The following is an 8,111-nucleotide window of genomic DNA, read 5'->3' on the forward strand; positions in this document are numbered from 1 at the left end:
TCCACCTCTCGACTGACTTCCTGAGGTTCAGCAGGGACACTGGGATCAGAGCTCGAAGGTAGCTCCATATCAGGTGCTTCCCGGTTTCCACCTGAGGGATGGATCACTTCTTGCTCTTCACCTCTCGAACCTGGAGCCTCAGCTTCAGCTGCTGGTAAGGTAGGATTGGCCAAGGTGGGAGTCTCTGCATCAGATGCTTCCCGGTTTCCATCTGATTGAGGTTCCCCCTCAACACTACCTCTCGAACCAGTGCTGGGAACGTGATCATCTACTGGAGGAGTTGATTCATCGGCAGGTGCTTCCCGGTTTCCACCTTCTTGAACCTCAACTCTCGAACCAGCAGGGTTCTCCTCATTCTGCTCTTGTTGCTCACTTGTTTGCACTTCAGTATGCTCTGGTGAATCTGGAATATCTATTATCTCAAGAGCAGCTGGTGCACTCCACCTTTCCCTATTAACCATATCGATGGGAAAGCCTGGGAGTTGGAGCAACAAAATTTCACCCTCTCGAACTGTCTGAGCTTCATCTATTGCATTCGAGGGTGTGGACTCAGGTGGTGGCAGTAGTAAGACAGAGTTAGGTGCCACCTCATGTGCTTCAGAGGTCTCGGATTCACCTCTCGAAGCTACCTGGTCTTCTAGAGCAGATTCACTCACTTGGGACAAGGGGATTGCTGTAGTTGGAGTAGGAGTGTCAGCATCATCTCGAGCAACCCCAGAGGTCTCTCCTGGACCTCTCGTGTGTTCTACACTTTGTCCCAAGGATATTGCTGTGGCAAGCCTGATATCCTCTCGAAATTGAGCATCTAGTTCAGGATCTTCTTCAGGCTCGGCTTCATCTTCTTGTGCATCAACAGCTATGCCCTTTCCTTTGTCAGATCGACCAAGATTACTCCTGATTACTTGCATCTCATGGGCACGGTTTTGAAGCTCGTCGGCTGGGATTTCAGTGAGATCTAACCAGTTTAGTGCAAATCGTTCCTCAGCCTCCATCTCTGCTGCTCTTGAGATCAATTGATCAAAGGGACCTGTTCTCCAGTTGATCCAGCGAAGTACTCTGGAGAAGTCGTCCAAACTCGATACATTCTCAACACTTTGATTCAATCGAGATGTGATTTCAGCATTCAGCTCATCAGAGTCAGCAGGTAGGATTTCTGTTGCTGATGCACACTCCACAGCTTGTTCAGTTATCTCTCGAACAACCGAGAGATCATGTGTCAACCCATCATTCAGAAAAGCTTGCACTGGGTTCCTGACCACAGTGCCCTGACCATCAGCAGCCACCACACAGTCTAGATCTTCAGCTGCTGGAATATCTACCTCTCGAACCACCTGTCGTGGTTCCTCAACAATACCCTGTACTGGATCACTGATCCCAGTACCTTCAACTTCTCGAGCCTCCTCTTGAGGCAAACCAACAGATTCATCAACATCCTCAGCACCATCAACAGCAAGTATATCAACACTTAAAGTTCCTGACAGGGACTTGATAGGGGGCACTCTCTCAACCTCAGTGGCCGGTGTAGCCTGAGGTTCCCCCTGGGCTTGTGCCCTGTCCTCAAATGGTACTTGTATAACGGACGGTGTCACCTCTCGAACCTGGGTGACAGCAGCAGTCTTGGTCCTCTTGGCCTTCCTTTTCAATTCAACCCTCTTGACTAGGGTGTCCAAAAGCTCGTCATCAGAGCGCTTCTCCTTAGCTGGGGCTTTCCTTTTGCCCCTTCCCTTAGGCTTTGAGGGTGAAGATGCATCCTTAGCACCTTTTGCCTTAGCTTGAGGTTTCGTTCTACCCATATAGGTATTCCGATGAACCTCTCGCCCTTCCCTCAGTTCGAAGCCCTTCAGTCTCAATAGAAATTGAACAACAAAGCCAAAACCAACCTTTTTGTAGATTGTCAGGTCGGAGTTGGAAACTGAGCTCTGCACTTGGTGTTTGAGGCAGTCGAAGATGATGTGAGCCCAGTCCAACTTGTTGTTGTTCCAGATGGCGTGGAGGATTTTCAGAGTGTCCAGATTGACTTCGTCTGTTCCGGACACCTTGCCGAGGATGAATTTTATGATGAGCTCGGCGGCTAGGGCAAACCTCTCCTTCAAATGAAATCTGCGGAGGGCAGAGGATGCTCTGGGTGGTGCAGTCTCCAATCGGATTTTTTCCCAAAACTCCTGCTTATCCATGTTGTAGTCCGATAGGTGCTTGACTGCCTCCTCCGACGTAGCAAAGTCGAATGCTGCTCGTAAATCACCCACAGAGATTGTTATGTCTATTTCGTTGAAGCGGCTTTCAATCTTGCCCTTCGTGACCTTGGCATGAGCGAACCATTCTGTGTAGTCGAGGTCATGAATGGTTCGGTAGTCATGCGTCATGTACCGCATTAGTCCTGCCTTCTCAAATTTCTTCAAGACTCTCTCCGCCATTGTTGGATTTGGCGAGTGGGTGATGAAGCCATCTTTGTCAAGGATGCTTCCCGCCTTGACTTGTTTAATCTGAGAGCGTATGTGGTCTAGCTCTCTCTGGTATGCACTGGAGGATGAAGATGAAGATGAAGAAGATGATGATTCAGACGCCATTGAAGAAAGTTTGTGTGTTTTGGAGGGAATGTGTACAGCGTCTAAGGATTTGGGGATTTTGGGTATATGGTTTTGAGTTTGAATCCGGGTAAAGAAGAAGGATTTTGCTTTTATATTAGGCGGATTCGGGTTGGATATATGGGTAGGGTTGAGAGTTTGACCCGTGGAAGGATCCCGGTTGATTTAAAAGATGTGAGAAGTCAGAAATACCCCTGATAACGGTCAGCTTATAAGGTATTTTGGTAAGGGTATTTCGGTAAAGTATAGAACGGTTTAAGCTTTGAGACAGTGGAGTATTGATATTTTAAAATAAGCATGCTCCCACTAATCAAGATAATGCCCTTAAGTGCGAAAAACCGTCAGTAACCGATGACCACGTGGCTAGCATTTATGTCCAAAGATAGCCGTTCCACCTCATATATCCGTTGAGCTTATCAAATTCACCTTTCGAAGGTGAATGATCTTCCTCATGAGTTTAAGGATCTTCCCCCTGAGTGATTGATCCCTAAACCTCCTTATTCTTCCGTCTTGATCTGGTTAAGGATCTTCCCCCTGAGTGATTGATCCCTAACCCTCCTTATTCCTCCATCTTGATCTGGTTAGGGATCTTCCCTTTGATCCCTAACCCTCCTTATTCCTCCTTTCAGAGATATCAGTTTGTTACCTTTCGAAGTGACCTCTCGAACTACCCTTCTTCGAGACATAATGTATGTAGACAAACTGATCGGGTGACCTCTCGAACTACCTTTCGAACACAGATTGCGAGAGAAACAAGTTTGATTCATTTAAAAGATATCACTTGGAACATATCCTTAAGTTCATTTAGTGATTTCCAGATACATTACATATGAATCAATATCCTATTAAATTCCCTAGAAACTTTTGTTTGGCCTTGGTCAGCCTAATAGGAATCTATCGTTAAGGCGGGAACTAGCCATCTAAAGTCCTATTTGTCTAATAACAGAACTGGGGGTGGCTATTCCCTTTTCTTGTTCTTCTCTCCGGAGCTGCTTACTATAGTTGGGAGTGACCATCTTCATCGCTAATCCTCTTAATGTCTTTGGATTAGGTATGATCATCCCTTTGGCTGCTGCAGACCTCAGAAAGTCCCATCTGGTCTTCCTCTCCGTTTCCCTTGGTTCTCCATTTGGTTGAGGAAGGCCCTTTTCCAGAATGTGCAGCAGTAGGAGTCCCTCTTGTGCAGGACTCTTCTCCCGATTCCAGTATCCCATCGTTGTGGATCTCCTCGTATTTGGGGATCCATTTACCTTGGATGGGAATAGGATTTTTGCTTGGATTATCAAGAAGCTCCGTAATCTGTTCACCCTTCGTTGATTCTGGATAGTTTTCTCCTTGAAAATCTTTGGACTTGACTGCCGGTTTCTTTCCTCTATAAAAGAATGGAACATCATCTTTTCCTTTCTTTTTCTCCATGGGAAGTTGATGGTATGAACTTCTGAAAGAAACCCTCTTATTTATAGCCCAATAGGATTACCACTGTTGAGTCACGGGATGCAATATGAATGACCATTCAATGCTTGTGTAACTCCAAAGCTGCCATAAAGTTGATGAAACCGCCCCTCACATGCGAAACAGTTCATGGCACTAAATACAAGAAGATAAGATTTGACCATTCAACCCAACTCTATCATTCCCAATTCTAACCTTAGTTGAGAGAATCTATTTTCACATAACGCTTTTGTGAAAATATCTGCTAGTTGCTCCTCCGTTGCAACATATTCCAAAGTGATGTCCTTTTTCTCAACGTGGTCTCGGATGAAGTGATACTTAATATCAATATGCTTTGTTATGGAGTGTAACACTGGGTTGTGGGTGATGGCAATAGCACTTGTATTGTCACACATAATTTTAACCTCCTTACACTCAACACCATAATCCATTAGCTGTTGCTTCATCCATAAGATCTGAGCACAACAACTTCCAGCTGCTACATATTCTGCCTCAGCAGTGCTTGTAGCTATCGAATGTTGTTTCTTGCTAAACCATGAGACAAGTCTTCCACCTAGAAACTGACATGTCCCTGATGTGCTCTTTCGATCTATCTTACAACCGGCAAAGTCCGCATCTGAATAACCCATAAGTTCGAAAGATCCACCTTTCGAATACCAGAGCCCAACACTCTGCGTACCCTTTAGATATCTAAGAATCTTTTTGGATGCATTTAGGTGACTTTCCTTAGGACTTGCCTGAAATCTAGCACATACACCTACTGCAAAGGATATGTCTGGTCTACTTGCAGTTAAATAAAGAAGAGATCCGATGATACCTCGATAAGTGGTTTGATCGACCTCTCGACCTTCGCTGTCGACATCGATACGTAGAGAGGTTCCCATAGGTACTTTGACTGAGGATTTCCCTTCTATGTTGTATTTCCTGAGCAGATCCTTGGTGTATTTCTCCTGGTTGATGAAGATACCTTCCTTAAGCTGTCTCACTTGTAGTCCAAGGAAGTAGTTGAGCTCTCCCATCATGCTCATCTCGAACTTTCCTTTCATCAAACTGGAGAACTTCTCGCACAAGTCTGGATTGGTGCTACCAAAAATGATATCGTCCACATAGATTTGCACCAATAAGATGTGATCCCCATNTCCCGATTCCAGTATCCCATCGTTGTGGATCTCCTCGTATTTGGGGATCCATTCACCTTGGATGGGAATAGGATTCTTGCTTGGATTATCAGGAAGCTCCGTAATCTGTTCACCCTTCGTTGATTCTGGATAGTTTTCTCCTTGAAAATCTTTGGACTTGACTGCCGGTTTCTTTCCTCTATAAAAGAATGGAACATCATCTTTTCCTTTCTTTTTCTCCATGGGAAGTTGATGGTATGAACTTCTGAAAGAAACCCTCTTATTTATAGCCCAATAGGGTTACCACTATTGAGTCACGGGATGCAATATGAATGACCATTCAATGCTTGTGTAACTCCAAAGCTGCCATAAAGTTGATGAAACCGCCCCTCACATGCGAAACAGTTCATGGCACTAAATACAAGAAGATAAGATTTGACCATTCAACCCAACTCTATCATTCCCAATTCTAACCTTAGTTGAGAGAATCTATTTTCACATAACGCTTTTGTGAAAATATCTGCTAGTTGCTCCTCCGTTGCAACATATTCCAAAGTGATGTCCTTTTTCTCAACGTGGTCTCGGATGAAGTGATACTTAATATCAATATGCTTTGTTCTGGAGTGTAACACTGGGTTGTGGGTGATGGCAATAGCACTTGTATTGTCACACATAATTTTAACCTCCTTACACTCAACCCCATAATCCAGTAATTGTTGCTTCATCCATAAAATCTGAGCACAGCAACTTCCAGCTGCTACATACTCTGCCTCAGCGGTGCTTGTAGCTATTGAATGCTGTTTCTTCCTAAACCATGAGACAAGTCTTCCACCTAGAAACTGACATGTCCCTGATGTGCTCTTTCGATCTATCTTACAACCGGCAAAGTCCGCATCTGAATAACCCATAAGTTCGAAAGATCCACCTTTCGAATACCAGAGCCCAACACTCTGCGTACCCTTTAGATATCTAAGAATCTTTTTGGATGCATTTAGGTGACTTTCCTTAGGACTTGCCTGAAATCTAGCACATACACCTACTGCAAAGGATATGTCTGGTCTACTTGCAGTTAAATAAAGAAGAGATCCGATGATACCTCGATAAGTGGTTTGATCGACCTCTCGACCTTCGCTGTCGACATCGATACGTAGAGAGGTTCCCATAGGTACTTTGACTGAGGATTTCCCTTCTATGTTGTATTTCCTGAGCAGATCCTTGGTGTATTTCTCCTGGTTGATGAAGATACCTTCCTTAAGCTGTCTCACTTGTAGTCCAAGGAAGTAGTTGAGCTCTCCCATCATGCTCATCTCGAACTTTCCTTTCATCAAACTGGAGAACTTCTCGCACAAGTCTGGATTGGTGCTACCAAAAATGATATCGTCCACATAGATTTGCACCAATAAGATGTGATCCCCATCCTTAATTCTAAACAATGTTTTGTCCATTAGGCCTTTGGTGAACCCACACTGAAGTAGAAAAGAGGATAAGGTATCATACCAAGCTCTCGGAGCTTGTTTTAAGCCGTAAAGTGCCTTCTTTAATTTGTATACTTTGTCAGCTCCCACGTCCTTCAAGAAACCCGGAGGTTGTTCAACGTACACCTCTTCTTCGAGAAGTCCGTTCAGAAAAGCGCTCTTGACATCCATTTGATATACCTTAAAATCTTTGAAGGCGGCATATGCGAGAAAGATGCGTATGGCTTCGAGACGTGCCACTGGAGCGAAGGTTTCATCAAAATCTATTCCTTCCTCCTGACAGTAGCCTTTGGCAACAAGTCTGGCTTTGTTCCTAACAATAACTCCATCCTCATTCATCTTGTTTCTGAAAACCCACTTTGTACCAATGACATTCTGATGATGAGGTCTCGGAACTAGTTCCCAAACGTCGTTCCTCTCGAACTGATGAAGTTCCTCTTGCATTGCTTGCACCCAATCTGCGTCGCTTAGAGCCTCATCGATCACCTTAGGCTCTATTTGAGATAGAAAACAAGCAAACATGCTTTCTCTGTAAGTTGATCTGGTTCGAACTCTGTCACGTACATCTCCGATCACTTGATCAGCAGGGTGACTTCTCAGCCATCTTAGGTCGGGTTGCGGCTCCTCAGTTGATACTTCCATTGAAGGTTGAGATATGGTTGAACATCTATGATCTGGTTTTGATCAACTGAGTCAGGCGCTTTCTTCTTGGTAGACTCTTCATCATCTGATTCTGACTGGAGTTCTGCTACGTCTCGAACTATCGACTGCTTGTCTTCGAGAGGTAAGTTTGATCTCTCGATAGACTCTGGCTGATCTTCCTCAGCAGCTTCCGTTGTCTTTGATGGTTGATCTGTTGATGCCCTTTCATCAAAGGTAACATGTATGGACTCTTCAACCACCAAACTCCGCTTGTTGAAGACTCTGAGTGCTTTGCTTGTCGATGAGTATCCCAGAAATACTCCATCATCTGCCTTTTCTTCAAAAGTTCTTCGTTGAGTCTTCCCATTGTTGTGAATATAGCATTTGCACCCGAATGAGTGGAAGTGGCTTACATTCGGTTTCTTCCATTCCACAACTCATATGGAGTCTTTCCAACTCCTTTTACTATCAAGGACCGATTTTGGGTGTAGCACGCTGTGTTGATTGCTTCTGCCCAAAATCCTTGTGATATGTTGGCTTGCGAGAGCATGGTCCTTGCGGCTTCTTTGAGAGTTCTGTTCCTTCTTTCAGCAACCCGTTTTGTTGAGGTGTTCGAGAGCAGCTGATAGTTGATGATGAATTCCGTTCTCGTTGCAGTAGCTCTCGATTACTTGATTAACGAACTCTCCACCTTGATCTGACCGGATCTTTAGTATGAGACCCTTTCAACTTGAACTTGTTTCAAGAGATTTGGTAGGCAATTTTTGTCTCGCTTTTCTTGGTTAAGAACACGGTCCAGTGAATCTTGTGTAGTCATCCACTACCACAAGAGTGTACTT

This window comes from Ipomoea triloba, chromosome 5 (assembly GCF_003576645.1).
Source record: "Ipomoea triloba cultivar NCNSP0323 chromosome 5, ASM357664v1".
NCBI classification, from domain to species: domain Eukaryota; kingdom Viridiplantae; phylum Streptophyta; class Magnoliopsida; order Solanales; family Convolvulaceae; genus Ipomoea; species Ipomoea triloba.